The sequence below is a fragment of the Colius striatus genome, chromosome 4, assembly GCF_028858725.1.
Source record: "Colius striatus isolate bColStr4 chromosome 4, bColStr4.1.hap1, whole genome shotgun sequence".
NCBI lineage: Eukaryota > Metazoa > Chordata > Aves > Coliiformes > Coliidae > Colius > Colius striatus.
Window position 1 is genome coordinate 91,700,343 of NC_084762.1, and position 19,167 is coordinate 91,719,509.

The following is a 19,167-nucleotide window of genomic DNA, read 5'->3' on the forward strand; positions in this document are numbered from 1 at the left end:
TTCTTTTGCATCAGTTTCTGACCGTGGTTCACGATGGGTTATATTGTCTGCTTGGAAACTCCAAACAACCAGACACCCAGATCCAATAGCTGCCTGTAATATAACACTTGGTGAGCACTACCTGTACAATATAGGCTGAATAGCAGCCAGTTTAACTTTTGAATTACTATATACATTTCTTTTTTTAAACAAAGAAACTCTGCTGAAAGCCTTTTCTACCTGAAATCATTTTACCTCATTTGTTTTAGGCAAAGTCAGATGCTGTTCAAATGAGTTGTCTGTGACAACAGCAAGAGATTTTTCAGTCTTTTCTGATAAAGGCAGATGCTGGGTCACACTCTGATTAGTGAAAAGCTAACACAGCACCACACAAGGCAGGTCAAAGAGTCAAGGGGTTAATTAACCTGAAAAATTGATTTCAACCAGCTTTGTAACAATATCCCAACCAGCTCTCATAGTGTGACTCTCTTGTGCTGTGCTGGGGAAAGAGGATTCAGGAGCGAGGGGGTAAAATTTCTCCTGGGAAGGGGCCAAAGAGAAGAAAGGTATTGTTTTAATGTTTGTCTTTGTTTCTCACTACCAAATTTACCTTAACTGGTAATAAATTAAATCACTTTTCGCCATGTTAAGTCTGCTTCGTGCATGACAGTGGCTGGCAAATGATCTTCCCGTCTTTATCTCAAGCCTCAAACTTTTCCATCTTGTCCATTTAAGGAGGGGTAGTGAGAGCAGCATTTGACCCTTAGCCAGAGTTAACCCACAACTCTTCTTCATGATCTACTTCCTTAGCACTGTTCCATTTGTGTATCTCACTGCTGGTCCCCATGGTTTGTCCCCCTGATTGACCTGCTTTAGGGAGGGTAAGCTACAAACCCAACAGTTCATCTCTCACTTGAACTCCCTGATACTCCTCAGACTACTGACCTCATCATGGAGCTCTGCCACCACGCAGCGTAGTTCCTCTACCTGGGCACACATTGCACAACAGTGTTCCTCACTTCCACTGCTGTCAGAAGGGCACATCTCACATCCAGTCTCCTGGGTGGCCACATGCTCCCTCTCTGGCTCAGTCTGGGTTCCTACTGAGCATGCAGAGGCCAGAGCTCTGGTTCTGAGCTAAGTGGCTGACATTGTTCTTTCCTCGAGCTGGTGGCACCTCTGCCTGTCCCCTCTGCCTGCTGTCCCTGTGCAAACTGCTGTACCATGCCCTGTTCACCTCACTCCAGGTCATTCATGCTCCCTGGGGGCTGTTTAAATCCCCCCTGTGGTCACTTCAGCTCTGCCTCCTGGCAGGACCATCCCCTCACAAGAGCTTCAGGCTCCTGATGGATCTCCTCAATTTTCTGATCAGCCTCTCAGTCAAAAAAAAACAAGCCTCACCTTGCTGCTTGTCTCAGTGACATGTGTACTCAGCACTGCTGAGGCCACACCTCAAATACTGTGCCCACTTCTGGGCCCCTCACTAGTAGAAGGACATGGATGTGCTGGAGCGTGTTCAGAGATGGGCAATGAAGCTGGTGAAGGGTCTAGGGAACAGGTCTTACGAAGAGTGACTGAGGGAACTGGAGATGTTTAGCCTAGAAAAGAACTTTATCACCAAGGCGATTATGAAGCATTGGAAAGGGCTTCCCAGGGAGGTGGTGCAGTCACTATCCCTAGAGGTATTCAAAAGACACATAGATGAGGTGCTGAGGGATATGGTTTAGTTTAGTGATAGGCCTGACAATGTTGGGTTTGATGATCTTAAATGTCTTTTCCAACCATAAAGATTTTATCATTCTGTGATGTCGATAAAAATTCTGTTGTTAGACTATGTCAAACTAAAGTTTTCTTGCTCCTGTGTAAATTAAAACCAAAAAAAAACCCACAAAAATTCCTGGTTTTGCATAATAGATTTTTTTTTATATGCTTAATTGGTATAACAGGAAGTACCTAAAGCCAGCACGTTTACAGTTTTACATCATAAAACCTTTTTGGATGTCCTACTGAAAGATATTTTGGAAACAAACAATTTAAATAATTTCTAAGCTGTGAATGTTCCTGTCATGGTAAACAAAGGTTCTGCTGAAATTTGGATCCTTTTAAAATCCTAACTGCCTCCTGCACTTGAAATGGTTCATTTAGTGCTTCAGAGAACCGTAATATCATACAAACAAGATCTTGGATTTGTATTTTTCAGTCTCAGAGCTAACCAGATTGGCCACAACTCAAAAGTTACTGCCTCCTGTTGGCATATATACTTAGTCTGGGAGTGCCAGCCCCATATACAGATACATAGGAAGTTTAATACTACCTGGAAGTGCTTAAACCAGTCTTGTGCATTGTCAAAGAATTAGCATGGCCAACAAATTTCTCTTCCTTTAGCAGAGAAGATACCCGCCCTGTTGAGATGAACACACAAGTCAGATAGTTTTGAGAAGGCATCCAGATTTGTTGGTAGGATAAACCACATCTCTCAGAGGCACTGATGTAACATCAAATTGTGTAAAAGTAAAAACACCTACAGACTAACATACACAGAAAAAAAGCCTGAATAGCTGTTGTAAAAATACCTTTAGGCTGTATAAATTGCATTTGTAGAACAGCAACCCAGCAGGGATCCCTGGAAGTAAGACCACAGGCCTTAAAATACAGTATAAAATGTGTTGTTGTGGCTCTGAAAAGGACTTTCTGAGTTGGATAAAAGCTGTGGAACAAAACATGTCCTGACTACAGAACTAGAGTTACTGTGAGGAACAACTGTCAATCCCAGAGCGGATGACATAAAATTGTCTGAAGCTGTCCAAAGCAATGGGATGAGTAATGAACCATGACTGCACATAGGTATGCACAACACAGATGCTAAGGTGTAGCTTCGTGAGGGCAACTCACTTCAAGAGCAGCTCTACTCTTCATCAAATACTAAATAGATGTCTTATGAACACTACTTACTCTCTGGAGTGCCCTAGCACGGCCTCAGAAAAACATGATGAGTGGTTTCTACCATCTCATCTTGGAATTAAAACAGAAGATACACCACAGAGACAGTCTGAGGCCTTCTACATTCATAAACAGACCTATCTGTGCGAAGGTGACTGCTGAGACAGCCAGTTCTTCAGTGGCAAGAGAAGGTGAGGTGCTTTATAGACTCACACTGTTCTGAAACACGCAGCGATCTGGGAAGGACAGGTTTGCCTCACTACAGGATTGCTACTTTACAGAACTTCTTGAAGTAAAAATGCTTGGAGGAAACAAAGATAAAAGGAAAAAGGGAGTATGCTTGAGGAATTTTAACTTTCATGTAGTCTCAGTTTGTTGGAAAAAATGTCAATTGAAAGTGTACTTTTTAAACCCTCGTTTCCTGATTCAGATTGGTAAGGGTTTGGAGCAATTACAGAAACTTAATGTGATTATACATAAGAAAAAGAAATCATCTTGGTTATGTTTTGATTTTCAGACCAGAGTACAGTACAGTTCTGCCTTATATTTTCTTTCATCTCCAACTTCTTTCTCCTTCATCTACACAATAAACACAGTCACAGTAGCTTAGTTCTGCCATAGGCTGTTGCCGTAGATATTTTAAATGTACAGTTCCCAATTTATTCCATCTCTGGGATAAGGAAAACCTCTAAGGGACTACTAGGTCAGCCTAGCAGTTTAGCTGAATTGTCAGTGAGGAGACAGTCTGATGCCACAGACCTTGATCACTGAGTGCTTGGGCTAGCAGAGTAGTTTGCTTTGCTCCTGAGCTGTGTAGAGGGAGGGAAAGACTGTCTTCATTAAAAGATCTCTTCCAACTCAAATTATGCAAACATTGATCTAGTGCCACACCACAATATTCTGTATGACTGAAGACAGTTGGAAGAGCTAGAAGCACTTAGGAAAATTGCAAAAGACTGTAAAGAAAAGAGATATTATCTAGTCAGCAAGTATGAATTGGTTTGCTAGAAACAATGTCAAGCAAGTATAAACATAAGACTCTGGTAATTATTTGCATATCCTGACTTAAGGTATCTGCATGACAGATTGTCTACCTTGACTTTAGTATTGTCTACTTTGAATGTAGTAAGGCATTTCACAGTTTCCCACAGCTTTCTCTTAGAGACATTGTCTGTTCTTGGTTTGGGTGGGCATGCAGTTTCCTGGCTGAAAAACTGGTTAGATGGCCAAGTCCAAAGAGTTGTGGTCAATGGAGTTTAATCCAGTTGGCAGTCAGTCACAAATGGTGTCCCCCAGGGCTCAGTGCTGAGGCCTTTCTTGTTTAACTTCTTTATTAATGATCTTGGTGAAGGGATGGAGTGCACCCTTAGTAAATTTGCAGATGACACCAAGCTGGGTGGAAGTTCTGATCTGCTTAAGGGTAGGGAAGCTCTACAGAGAGATCTGGACAGGCTGGATGCCTAGGCAAAGGCCAATATCATGGATTTCAATGAGGTCAAGGGCCAGGTCCTTTACTTGGGCCACAACAACCCCCAGCAGTGCTACAGGCTTGGGGAGGAGTGGCAGGAAAGCTGCCAGGTACAGAGGGACCTGGGAGTGTTGGTTGACAGCAGCTGAACATGAGTCAGCAGTGTGCTCAGCAGGCCAAGAAAGCCAAAGGCATGCTGGCCTGGTTCAAGATAAGTGTGGTCAGCAGGAACAGGGAGGTGAACATTCCCCTGGACTCAGCTTTGGTGAGGTCACACTTCGAATAGTGTGTCCAGTTTTGGGCTCTTCCCTACAAGATGGAAATTCACAGAATGATAGAATGACAGAATCTCAAGGCCTGGAAGAGATCTTCACAACCCATCTGGACAGCATATTCCAGAGTTCCATCACCCTTACAGCAAAGAAATTCTTCCTTGTGTTTCTTTGGAACATCTCATGTTCCAGCTTGTACCCATTGGCCTTTATCCTATCATTGGCCATCACTGAGAACAGCCTGCCTCCATCCTCCTGACACCCCCTCTTTACATATTTGTAAACATTAATGAGATCACTCCTCAGTCTTCTCCAAGATAAAGTGCCTCAGTTCCCTTATCACAATTATCACAATTGAATTAAGCCCCAGTTTCCAGATTATTTGTATTCCAGTTGACTCAAACACATTTCTGATTTGTTTAGAAATGCTTTCCTTAGACCTTTGAAACACATAGTTATATAAAGTTGAATTTTAAGGTTTATTCTACCTTAAGTGGAGTCTTCCTTTGGGGTTTTTTTTTGTTGTTTTTGTTTGGGCATGATGGTTGTTTTTCAGGGGTTTATAGTGGTGTGTGGTTCAGTTGGTTTTTCCCCCAAGCATTTTGCTACTATTGCCTTGCTTTCCTGAAAAATGCAACTGATAATGTGAATTTACTATCTCTCTGCTTGTCAATTCTATTTGACCTGATAACTTTGGGATTCACTGGCTACTTTCAAGAACATTTAAGAGATTAGTATAAGCAGTAAAGACACTAGGATATATCTCTTTAAAAATTAATGGCTTAATAAGGTAGGGATAGGATTGAAGAGCTTACTAAGAAAACTGGGAGACATTTCAGCCCATATTCAGTCTTCTATTCTGCCCAAGAGATGAAAAAGCTGCTAGCCAATCACACATAGGCACTAAATACATGGATAGCTCAGAATTGCTTACAGTCTTATTACCAGTTAGACAGCTGGCAGATGAAAAAGACATATATAAAGCATGTGCAAACAATTGACAGACTTCCTCCAGACTTCAAAATCTATGGCTTTTCAGCAAATGATTTCCAGCAACTAGTTGGGATAATGAATTTGTGACACAGTTGAGGAACTCAATTAATTTTATATGTGACTTTAGCAGAAACATTTCAATCTGTAATGGTCTGGATCAGCTTTGAACTTGCAGAAAATGGCCTCATCCACCATCCATTTAAAGTCCCATGAATTTTTGGTTTTAAGCTTATCACAATTATCTGGAAGCAAATAGAAAACAAACAAACAAACAAAAAAGCAAGCACCAAAAAGACTCTTGAGGTTGAGGGTTGTTGGATAATTGCCCTTACATCTTTTGTCTTGATTTTATGAAGTTTTGCATGAACAGTGGTTTTAATCAGCAGCCAACATCAATGAGTCATTTACACAGGTTTTGTGTCTTAGTAGTGGTTTTGCATACAATCACACTTATAATGAGGCAACACAACCAGAAGCCTTCTGAATCTTTCATGTGTTATCATTAAACTGATGTCACATGAAATTTAGTTCCACACATCTGTGAACTAACTGTATTCATAGCATTTTATTCATAGCTCCCTTAAAAAGAGGCATGCAGCCTGATGCCAGTTTGCCAGCTGATCTTACATCTGTTTCCCAGGAAATGAAAGTGCAGGAGGAAAAAGTCATGTCTTGCACAGTGTTTTTTATTATTCCCCAGCTTTTGTAAAGCTTTGTTGCTTGAGCCATCATTAGATCTCACAGACAAGCTCAGGAGTAAGGCAACTAAGCCTTCCTACATAAAATTTGTTCATTTCACCACAAACACATCTGTGCACTGTGGAAAACTCATCAGACTAACATAAGATTTTGTTCCAATCTTATTTGCATCAGTTAAGCAAGAGGAAATTGTTCTTTTTATTTTTTCCTTCTTTTTTTAACATAAGTATTACTATTAAACATCATCTTTATGTAACAACAGAGATCAGAGTCCTGTTGTAGTAACCCAGCCTTGCCACGCAAGGTAATGAAACAATAAATAAGAAGGAATAGTCTTTGTCCCAGTACACTTGCATCAGTTTGACAAGACTGAAAATAAACATCAGGGAAGATAAATCCCCCATCTCTCACCCAGTTGATTGCTCGTGGAATGCAGGCTTAAATGTTAAAGGAGGAACCTTGTCAAGAACTTGTCATCTATTGTTGATAGTAGATTTCTCGAAAAGCTCACCCGTTGCAACAGGGATCATATTCTAAGTGTCATAGCTTATTTTGTTAGAGAATTGTTACAGGGACATCCTTCTTTTGCTAGATGAATCTGCACACATGGGTCATTTATTCATGGTCCAATAAGTCCTTCCTTAGTACCATGAGTATGTATGTGCTCAGCCGATGTGCTTTTCAAACGTGCAGTCTCACCTAGCCAGAGATCTGCATTAGTTTCTCTCTCTGGCTGCATTTATACTTGGCTAAGAACAAGAAATTCTAATTCCCTAAATTAGAACTAGTAGCATTTTGTGGGGGATTCATCTCCCACAAGTTTACAGGTTCAAAATGTCAAAATCTAGTCTGAGAAAGCACATCAAGTTCCTATAGTACCTAATGGGAAGCTGATAAAGAGAGTGAATGCAGTTCCATATCATCCATGGGTACTCACATTAATATAGACAGAATCACATCACAGAATTTATTAACAATACTAATCAGGTTTCCATGGAATACTAAGGAGGAAAAAAAACTATGACTTTCTTAAATGTACATGTTTACACTGTAGACATTTACATTTAGTTAAAAAGTTCCTAGCCTTTGTGCCTGAAGTCATATTAGGAGATGATGTTTTGTGAATGCAATTACAGGTTACATACATATGATAAAGCCATTTTCATTACTGCAAATAATCTACAAGTACCTGTAACATCAATTTAGCATACTGTTGTGAAGTAACTGCTGTTTTCTAGGCTTTAGTATCACTTCTTCAATAAAATAACAATTGTTCACTGATTTTGACACAGTTCAAAGGATCGTTGTTTACACAAGAAGCCTTCATTAGAGAAGGGCTAACAAGAATCAAAGACCTTACACAAATATTGTTAGCTAGCATGAAGATTTTAAGCTTAGTCCATGTTATTTTTTCTGTTGGCTAGTATTTAAGTTAAAAACTTATAAGGACTCTGGGTAAGTGTTTCTTTTAATGTATCTGTATTCATTTGGTAATTCATGAAGTAATAAGTGAATATTATAAAGATTAAATTTTACCCAGAAATCTATGTGAAGGAACTGGCAAAAATCTCAAACAATCTTCTGTAATTGAAAATAAGAATACTTGACAAAAGACAGTTTAAAGTGGCCTATTGGAACTGTGCAGGGTTTTTTTTTTCACAGTCACATTGATGCATTCCTAACCCTGGCAAGGGGAAAGGAAATTTTCCTAACAAGACTCAGAAAAGCAAAAGATTGACTTTGATAGTTTATCTAAAAATGCCTTTGAGATTAAAAATTAAGTTCAAATTACATTTGCTATGCAAATAGATTTCATTCATAAACATATGGGGATCCACAGAAGCTGTACTAGTACAAGGAAGAAAAATATCACCAAAATAGTGGAAAGACAGATTCGGGTTTCCTCTACTAGTTCTTTCTTTTTATTTGTGAGTTTTAAATGTAAGTGTGTATTCTCATACCTGTTTTATCTCCTGCTGTTTTCCAGAGTATCTTCAAAGTGATTAGAAAGATATAAATTAACACTCTCCTGCAAGACGTACAGATATATTATAATATTCTATCTGGTACCAAGGAAAAACAGAACAGAATAATCTGTTCTCAACATTTTGTTCAGCGTCACTCAGTATCTATTGAGAAGAGTAGGAACCTCTCAGGAGTTGCTGGGAAAGACTACCCATGATCTGAACCCAGCAGCCAGTTCCTTCTTTCTCCCATGGTACTCCTGAAGCACAGCTTGCTCTGGAGAAGTGCTAAATGCATTAGCAGCATTGCTTTTCTTTTAGGCAGAATGCCTTGAAAGCAGAACTGTCATTAATGTGAAATTGCTTTGGCCAGCACTTAAGCTCAAAAGGACAATATTTAAAGCATTGACTACAGACATCCAGCTGAGCTCCTCAGCTCTTCTTTTCTGTCACATTACACAATACAACTGCTTTATGCTGACTGTATGCCCTTTATTCCTCTTTCTTAGGCTTATCTCAATAAGGTCTGTCTCAGAGTCACTCAAACGAAGAAAGAGAAGTTGAATATATCTGACAGCTATTTCTATCAGATAAACTAAAGTTCAAATAAGTGGAACTCTTTTGCCTTTCAAAGGCCTTCAGTCCCCTGACGTTTTCTCATGCAATATAGCCCTTTCTGAAAAGCGGGGTTACTGTCACTTTCTTTGTGCAGTGATGTGGGACCAATCCACCTTTGATTTGCCAACTTTGCTAAGAATAAACGTTTCTGCTTTGGGCCAGGGTGTATGGCATCACTCAAAGGAAAGTGTAATGTTATTGACTGCTTTTCTAACCATGCATCAAAATAACTTTTAAGGTTATTTAGAGCTATTACTTTCCAGTCCTTTCAGTCCAGGTTGTCCTCTGTTCTTACAGTACCAAATAAATGGCCACAGGTCTTCTACTTGACAGGATTCACTTCAATGATCTTTCAGATTAAGGTGAGTATATTGATTAGAGCTGGTTTGGGATAAAAATTACACTTCAATAGAAGCATTTGCTAGGCTGTTCAACCACCATGAAAGCATTTGAACAAGGCAGCATGGTATTTTCATCAATAATTGGCTTGGCTGTTGCAGACAGGAAAGGTCTTGGTACAGACCTCCAGGATGTCCATGGTGTCTAAGACCAAGAGATGCATCCTGGATATGTTCAAACCTCTCCCTTTCCCTGGAGATGGATACATCTAAATCTAATGTCAGAGTCTTTTAACCCTAGCTTCACTAGTTTTATCATTTAAGAAGGGATGACCCAGAGTCTTCTGCTGTTAAACTCCATTAAAAGAGAGCTCTGTCCCATTAAAGATTAATTGTACTTTCAGTCTGATGCAACTCCAAGATCAAAAGTTATAGTTTTATTAAATGACTCTGGCTACGAAAGTGAATAGTTATAAACTTTATTAGTGTGATTATGACCTATTAAAGTCACATTAACTTTTTTATATGCCAGGGGTTGTCACTGTAATGTCTGAGAGATTAATCTGAAGGCTCATTCACTGCTCTTTGTGCTTCACCAATAGATTTTTACAAAACAATTTATATCTGCTCTGTAATTAGTGAACTCCATAATGAAGGCATTAGCAGTACTGCCAATACTCAGGCTATAATATTATTTTACCAACTTCTCTACATGTCCTAAAAGGTCCTGTCTTCCTTTTGTCTTTTGATTTACAGCTCAAGATCTAGGGTGTCAGTTTGGGATATGATAAAGATTGCGATTTTGCCTACTAGGTAAAGAGGCAAACCTTTCATGAGACCACAGCTTAAGTCTTGGTACAGGATAGTCTCAGACAACTTTACACACATATAGATACATATATGTCATGATCCAGTGATAGTATTTAATGAGAATCAAATCTGCACATTGTTGATGAGACTTCCAATGATAGGACAAGGGGCAACACATAGAGGCTGGACAAAGAAACAAAAGGAAAAATTTCTTCACTGTTGAGGTGAGGGAACACTGGAAGATGCTGCCCAGAGGGGTTGTGGAGTCATTCTCTGGAGACATTCCAAACCCATCTGGACGAGTTCCTGTGTGACCTACTCTATGTGGTCCTGCTCTGGCACGGGGATTCGACTGGATGATATTTCAAGGTCCCTTCCAACCCTTCATATTCTGTGGATTAGAACGAGACACTTAGCTTTCACTACAATAGAGTCTCATCCACTGTGAAGGTACAGAAAGTCCCTATAACTACCTGCAAATGATAGCACAGACACAATCATAAGACGTTGTAGATTTTTCTTTAGATTCTGGGCATTTAATAAAAGAAGACTCAAAGTCATCTTCTGGCCAGACATTTACCAGCTCTTACTAGGAAAAACCTAACCATTTCACAAGTATTGGTATTGCTTTTAATTTTAAAAAGTAAGTAATAAAATGGTTTTGAACATTTGAAAATTATCTGAACTGAACTGTTCAGAAACTTAAGTGTTTAAGTACCTAGTTGAGTCATAGCCATCAGTAGACACACTCATCTATTTTTCATCACATGTTTTTAATTATAAATTGCCAGCATGATAAGCAGAAGAGTTCACATGAAATGGTCATTTTAAATGTTCTGTCTATGAAGGGCAATTTTAGAAAGTCTGAAATACAATTTTCTTAAATAAAAAGTTCTGTGTTTTGTTCTCTTTTTTTTTCTTTAGCTTTGAATTTAACTGTGTTTTGTTAGTAAAAAAACCAAACCACAAGAAAATAAAATATGTGAAATGATAAGTGTGGAATCATGCAATTACCTCAATTCAAAGCTTCTCCTTTTTTTTATGTGTAGGATTCATTTATTTGTACTTTAGCTGAGCATTTTTCATACATCACAAAGCTATTTCTATAGTCCTTTTCATACACCTTCAAGAGGCAGAAAATACTGTTGTGTCTTTTATACAAGCATGGATTTGACAGATTTTGTCAGTAGAGACAAAGTTAATTTCCTCTGAAGGTAAATAAATGCTGGCCTGCTTGAAAGCTGACTGTTCTTCATCAGAAAACTATAGTATTATCTATAGACTTCTGCAGTTTCATGAAATAGCAGCCATATTTTTAAATCTCTTATGTGTATATTAACACTTTTTTCTTCTTTTTTTTCCCCTGAAATACATTAGCAAGGAATGGATTAATTTTTAACTAGGTCAAGTTATCAGTGCAGAGTAGCCTTATTCTGCGAAATGATTTGACTCTACAAATGGAAAATGGAGCTTTTTATAAAAGCTTTTGGTCAAGACCAAAAATACACAATTTTAAGGCCTGCACTACCCCTCTCAGTTTTAATCAAAATAAAGCGAAGCTTGACGTTCTCTATAAACAGACATATTTTTTTATTGGTAAGGACTATATCCATAATTAAATTATTAAAAATAATTTGTCATATTTTTTTTCATTCTTTTGGATGTTATTTTTAAAATGAAGTAAAATAATGTGGTTAAAACCAAAACAAAATCAGAGATTTATGATCCCGGTCAGATTTAGCCACAGCATCTGAAGAGGTCACCTTCCAAGGTGTCTGCCAAACCATTCCAACTGTGCTTTCTACTCTGGAACAGTAAATATCTAAAAATCTGGTGTAGGGATTAAAATTTGCAAACTGGGAAAAAATAGAAATGTTCTGACTTTTGTTTGCATTATTTTTTGGTGGAAAGGACAATCTCAAGCACAAGAGACTTAATTTCATTTATTTATTTTCATTTAATTCTTGTTTGTCTTCTTCTTCATTTTAATCCTTTGCTTCTTAAAGGAAATCTTAGATCACATTAAAAAACAGATTTATGTAGAAGAATGCAGAATGTTCATTCTGGCAAATGGTACCATTTCTCTGTTGTTCAGCTATGTTAGAGGCTGTCAGATTTTATTGTCCTGCATCAGGTCCTGATATAGAATTACAGAAAGATGTTAAATATATTGAAAGCACCAATTAGTATTTCAATTTTTACATAGCTCCTTTTATTGATATTTCTTGATTTTAATGTGACAACATCAAAAATTGACTCTTTTCTGGCTCAACTTAATGGGTTTCAAGTTCAAGTCATGTAATCAGCTAAGGCATTTATGGGGAAATGGATCAACTCCACTTCGACATATATATAGTAGGTCAAGGGAGGTTCTCCTCCACCTTTCCTCTGCCCTGGTGAGCCCTCATCTGGAGTCCTGTGTCCAGTTCTGGGCTCCTCAGCTCAAGAGGGACAGAGAAGTGCTGGAGAGAGTCCAGTGCAGGGCCACCAAGATGATCAGGGGAATGGAACAACTTTCACATGAGGAAAGGCTGTGGGTACTGGGGCTGTTTAGTCTGGAGAAGAGGAGACTGAGGGGAGATCTTATTAACATTTATAAATATCTAAAGAGTGAGTGTCAGGAGGTTGGTATATTCCTTTTTTCTATAGTAGCTAGCAACAGGACAAGGGGTGATGGGATGAAGCTGGAACACAAAAAGTTACAGTATAAGAAAAAACTATTTCACTGTTGAGGTGAGGGAGCCCTGGCACAGGCTGCCCAGAGGGATTGTGGAGTCTCCTTCCTTGGAGGTCTCCAAGACCCACCTGGACATGTTCCTATGTGACCTGATCTAGGTGACCCTGCTTCTGCAGGGGGGTTGGACTAGATGATCTCTAAAGGTCCCTTCCAACCCCTACTATTCTATGATTCTGTGATTGTATGATAGGAACAAAAAAGCCAGTTATGAAGCTGTTAGTCTGGTTCAAGATACCCTGTAAGAACTTCTTCTATGTTAGAATTCATAGAATCATAGAATGTTAGGGGTTGGAAGGAATCTTTAGAGATCATCCAGTCCAACCCCCACATGTAATAGTTTCAAATAAATTGAGAAAAAGGAAAGGAAGAAAATGAGCATAAGTGCTAACATATGTAGCCAGGTTATTATAAATAAAGAAATTTAAAAAAAGAACAAGAAAAGAAATCTGAAGTAATGTTATCTTTAGGTAAAAATATTTGTGAATAACATGTTTTTGAATAATAATTAAAAAAAAATAGGTTCTTCACTTTTATATTTTAGAGGGGAAATTATATTAGCCAGAATCTTTTCCTTCATTTTGTTCTAGTACTCAAAGGAAATCAAGCTACCAACCAAACAAAACCATATTTCTTGGAAAAATTCTATACCTTAAAAATAACCCAACCCAACCCAACCCAAGCAAACAAAAAAAGATGAAAGCTCTGAAGCACACAGAATGTGAATATGTTTATATCTTTATCTGCACCTGCAATTTTTACACTTTGATAATACCTATACAGTGACAATTCTTGTCACATTTTGTCCCACAATTATAACTTCAGATCATGCCTTAAAGGTGTTCTCAATGATGTCATATTCTGCAGCAGGAAAAAAGAACTTTCCAAGGCCTTGTGTCATTGCATTGCCTAGAACATCTGAGTGATGCAGTTGTCAAGTTATTGTACCTGAGAGTGTCCACTCCATTTCTGCTGTGCTCCATCCTAGTTGCTTGATCCAACAGAAAACTATTATTATTCCCATTGATTCTTTCTAAACTACACATAGAAGGACTCAACAGGTCAACTGCATCATATCCTTTTGCACAGGAATTGCCTCCATGACAAGGAGACATGTTTTCATAAAGAGGACTGAAGGTTTATACTGTGAGTGCAATAGAAAATAGTAGTCAGAGAAATAAAACAAAACCAAACAAGACCATTTCTTAATTAACATATCCTGAATCTTAGTATTAAGTATAATGTATGTGGTGAGCAAAAATATCAGACAAGTATGCTATAACCAGGTCAGCTGCTTCATCAGGAGCAGATTTTTATGCAAAACCTGAATGTATATCTATGGTTTTAATTGAATTTAAATCTTATATGTATGATGAGGGATTTGTTTGGCTTTTTTTCCTGTCTTATATTGAAGATAAAATTCAGACCTCAACAAAAAGGTTTGTTTCAATCTAACTTTTTAATCAGAATTATTATAATCATTATTCATTATGATTGGAAAAATAATAAATAAGACTAATATTTTATTAAATAATATTATTTATCTTTTTTAAAATTTGTGAATTCTTACAGGTTAACAGTTTTTAAATATTAAGTGTTCAGATATAGTTAAAAAAATGTCATTCTTTGAGATTTTTTTAAAATTCATTTAAATTGTTTTCTTCTTTGCTTTAGTTTCTTCTTCAGCACTCTGTAGGGATGGGGTAGGCACTGGTTTGGGTTTTTTCCCTTTTCATGGAATCATAGAATCATAGAATGGTAGGGGTTGGAAGAGATCTTTAGAGATCATCTAGTCCAACCCCCCTACAGAAGAAGCTCCACCTAGATCAGGTCACATAGGAACATGTCCAGGTGCATTTTGAAGACCTCCAAGGAAGGAGACTCCACAACCCCTCTGGGCAGCCTGTGCCAGGGCTCCCTCACCTGAACAGTGAAATAGTTTTCTCTTATATTTAAGTGGAACTTTTTGTGTTCCAACTTCATCCCATTACCCCTTGTCCTGTTACTAGCTACTCTAGATAAAAGGGATGCCCCAACCTCCTTTTGAATTCCTACATCTCTCCTCTAAAATACATTTCTGTCTGCTGCCTTGGATAATTAAGGGGAGGTAGGTATTTTACATTCCTAAAACATACTCTAGTGGTTCAGAGACAAATCCCTGATGAGGAGCAGATTGCATAACATACGTGGACATTTTAATCAGACTGGACTCTTGCTGAACCTAGCACATGAGAGCAAGGAGATCAAGGTGGGAAACGGTATATATCTAGAGACATACTGAAATTAATCTGGGAAAAGACAGCCTAATGCAATGGCATGGGCCTTCCTGATAACACTGTAGAGGATTGTTACACTAATCTTTCTCTCATTAGTTCATTTTCTATGGTTTGACACAACTCACGAGTTGTGAGTCCTCAAGAGTTGAACAGGTTAAAGCAGGGGTGGAGTCCTGCCATGTAGTTATTTCCCTCTGCATGGAGCAATTAGAAAACATTAATGAGCATCCCAGGAGGATCTCCTGAAGAGCTGCACTACTGAGTGTTATATGAAGAGCAGCAAAGAGCAGTGGGAAATAATTCTTAGAAACGTTTGTAAATTTGGTCATGCCTTGCTACCAATTTAACCTGTAACTGCAGTGCAGTGAGCTCTACCAGTTTCTAGTTTCCCTGAAGAAGCAAGACCCAGCATAAATCTGGATAACAGAAACCCCAAAGCTTGAACAAACTGTAAAGCCTCATGCTACTTGTGGTAGTAACAATAAAGCAAAAGGAATTGCAATCAGAGGTTTAGACTGTAATTGATCCAATTGTGCACGTTAGTAAAATTAAGGCTGAGATCCAAGCCTTGTAACCTAAGCATGAAAAATTGAAATTGATGGACAGTTGCTTGAGGATAGAGAAGCATGGAAGTGGTGGAAATTAAAGAAAAGGAACTGTGGAGGTTAATTACATTGCCTGACTTTAGACTTTAGTTTAAGTCCTAAGTCAAGAACCTCTCAGGAGTGATTCAGAGTTTACTTTTCTACTCTGGCCATAGTAAAAAACTTAGATTTCATATCTACATACAAAAACTGTCTGCATAAAATAAGAATACTCACTTCCTTCATGCTGTTCTGTCTCCATGATTAGAATAACTAACAATTGAAATAACCATAAAGCTTTTTCTTCTGTCATATATATGTCTAAGGTGCAATTACCCAGTCCTTTTTTTCCAACTGATGGACTCTATGCCTAAAAGACATTTACATTTCTGCAAAGCAGATTTCTTTGAGGTACTATATATGCATGGATAAAAAGTATGCTTTTCATCTCTATGCATAAATTTAGATATTTATACTGAATAGCACTCTCACTACAAAACACTGAAGTGTCATTAGCATGGAGATAATGTGTATTGCAACATAATTTTGAGACAATTTTTACCCACCTGTCATTTTTTGAAAAGCTAACATTGCTTCCGTTCAAGAATACATTAAACGATGAGCAAAAGCTTGTGACTGTGATTTGTGCGATGAAAAAGAGCTACAAAATCTAACAAATTCTTTGTAAGCACCTAGGAAGAAACAAGCAACAGCTAGTTGAGATTTGTCGTTATTTTATTGTTTTATAAAATGGTTTGTGGATTGAGTAGAAGCTGGAAATGTCACATTATGACTTAGGTAAGACCTTTGACACGGTATTAGAAGCTCTTTTCCAAAATAAAATTGAGAAATTTTGGCTAGGTAATTTCCACATGCAATTAGAAAGCTGTACTCTAGGATTATTTGTCGTTGGTTCATAGTCAAAACAGAGGTAAGCTTTGGGCAGGATCCAACAGGTGTCTGCCTTCATTTTTGAGCTATCCAATACTATTATTAATGACCTAGATGACGAAATAAAAAGTATACTTATTAAATCTGCAGGTGACAAAAAGTTTCAAGAAGCTCAAGAACAAGACTGTAATTCAAAATTATTCTGAGACACAGGAGGTACAGTTGGAAAAAATATGACCTTCATTAGGTACTCATGCAAAATATCACACTTCACAAGCATAATCAGCTGCAAAAAAATCAGAATGAGGACTAGCTTTTTGATCAACTGTTCTACAGAATAATATTTAGAAGTTACAGTGGGTCACAAGTGAATTCTGTCATTCTCCACCAACTCCCTCCACCATGACTCTAAACCTAACTGACTACTAAAACCTTCAAAATCATATGCTGTTATCCTTCCAATTTGTTCAGCACTCAGGAGGCCTTTTCTAGAACAACATATCCAAGAGAGCTATGGACAAAAGCCAGAGGACAGGAGTAAGAGTGATCACACATCTGAAAAGTGTGATATTTCAGGAAAGATTGCAAAAAAGGAAATTGTTAAACCAAAATAGGAAAAGACTAGAAGCAATACCTGGTAGCAGTCTTCAAGTAAGTAACCTGCTGCTGAAAACAGAAAAGAAATATCCAATGAGGATAGGATAAGAAGTGGCAACCTAAACTTTATGAAAATCGAGTTTACATTTCAAGACAAATCTAGAAGCTGTGGAATGGATTTCACAGAGTCACAGAAATATTGGTTTGAGAGGATTTCTGTAGGTCATTTAGTCTAACCTTCCGCTCAGTGATGGCTTGTTGCCACCATTCCTGGAGGAGGTGTGGAGCCTTTAACCATATGGAGCTTTAGAGGACAAAGAAACCACAAAGCTGTGCTTAGCCAAAGAATAAACATCTCAATACTGCAGTTTGCCAAAACTGTGTGATAAACTTGAAGGTTAGCTGTGAAACATATGACATCAGCAAACAGCTCTGGACAGAATTAACACTGAAATGAACTTTCTTATGAAGGGGAACATTTGGAGCGTTAACCATTCATGCAACTGTTGGGAGTGTCCATGGGTATGAGGTTCATGAAAAATACCATTAATGAACTCTAGAGATTGAAGCAATAAAAAGTATACTTAGGAATTATTGGTTCAAAGGTCTTAAGAAAAGCTGTAGGTATAACTGAACTGAAACATATGATTCCAGGGAGATTTATACAACTCTTTTTTTTTAATACAAAAAGAAGAGGCATTTAGATGTAAAATCAGTAGCAAATTCCATGAGTGAAGGTAATGGAAACAGAACACTTCTCCCTGGATTTATCTGGAAATGTTGTCTATACTTCCTGAATCAGAATAGTTGAGGTTGGAAGGTGCTGCTGGAAATTGTTTAGTTCAAACCCCTGCTCAAAGTAGAGTCAGCTGGAACAGGTTGCTCAGGGTTTTGTTTGTCAGGTTTTGAATACTCCAAAGACAGAGCTCTTTGTGCAACCTTTGCCAGTGTTTGACTATGCTCACGGAAACACAGTTTCTCCATGCCCTGTTGCATACTGCCAACATTACAGAGTGCACAAAGTGAACACAGCAGACTCTCTGGCCTCTTCTGTGCCCTCTTCTGTACTAATTTCTGTATCTGAGAGCTGTATTCTAAGGCCAGAAGCCATACAGGCCTCTCCCTAGCACTTGTTGAAAAGATGTGTAACATACTCTAACTAAGAATCAACTATGGAAAAAAAAGTTTAAAACATTCTCAGCTCAAGAATTTTTCACAGAGAGCATTAGAAGTTACTAGAGATTACTGGAAATCAGGGCCTTCTGCAGCTATTCTTTCCCAACCTCAGTTGGTACCGTGGACTACAAAGAACTCCCAGGAGTTCTCTGACAGAAGCAGAAGTTCTCAGACAATATCAAAGCAAAATACAAAAATTTCTATCCAAATTGTTGTGTCTGGTAGCTGCTCCCATTAACTGCTCGGCAAGGGAAATGTTAAATTTCACAGTAAATGGCAATTTTGAGAACTTTCTAAGTTCTCAAAAGTTCTAAGTTCTTTAGGATTTCAAAGTCACACGTAACTTTCTTTTTTGTTGCTGTTCTGTAGATGCTGTTATTTATTTTGAATCATTGGTGATCTAATATCTTTAGCAGGTTGAAGAATCTGTTTACTCCTCATTCATTTTCAGGTGTTGGTTAAAAGCAACCATACTTTTGTGATTTGAGTCCTGAACCTGCTCTTTCAGCACTGGAAACCAAAAAAACTTGTTTGAGCAAAAGTGGTTTTATCACTAACGTCTAATGCTACAAACCACTATATTACATCCCATTCTTTATTAAGTCATCTGTATACATGGCCATTGTCTGCTCAGAATAGCATTTCTGTGAAAGGTGATCACACCTGGACATTTTGCATTAGAGAGAAAAAGAACTGAATATTCTATGTTTTATCCTATAACAGTTTTTACATGCAATAGTATTGTTGGAGAAGTAAATTAGGTCTCCGGGGGGTCCTAATCGCTAGGCTACAGACTTGTGCTCCCACTTGTGCTCTGCTGGGTTTTAT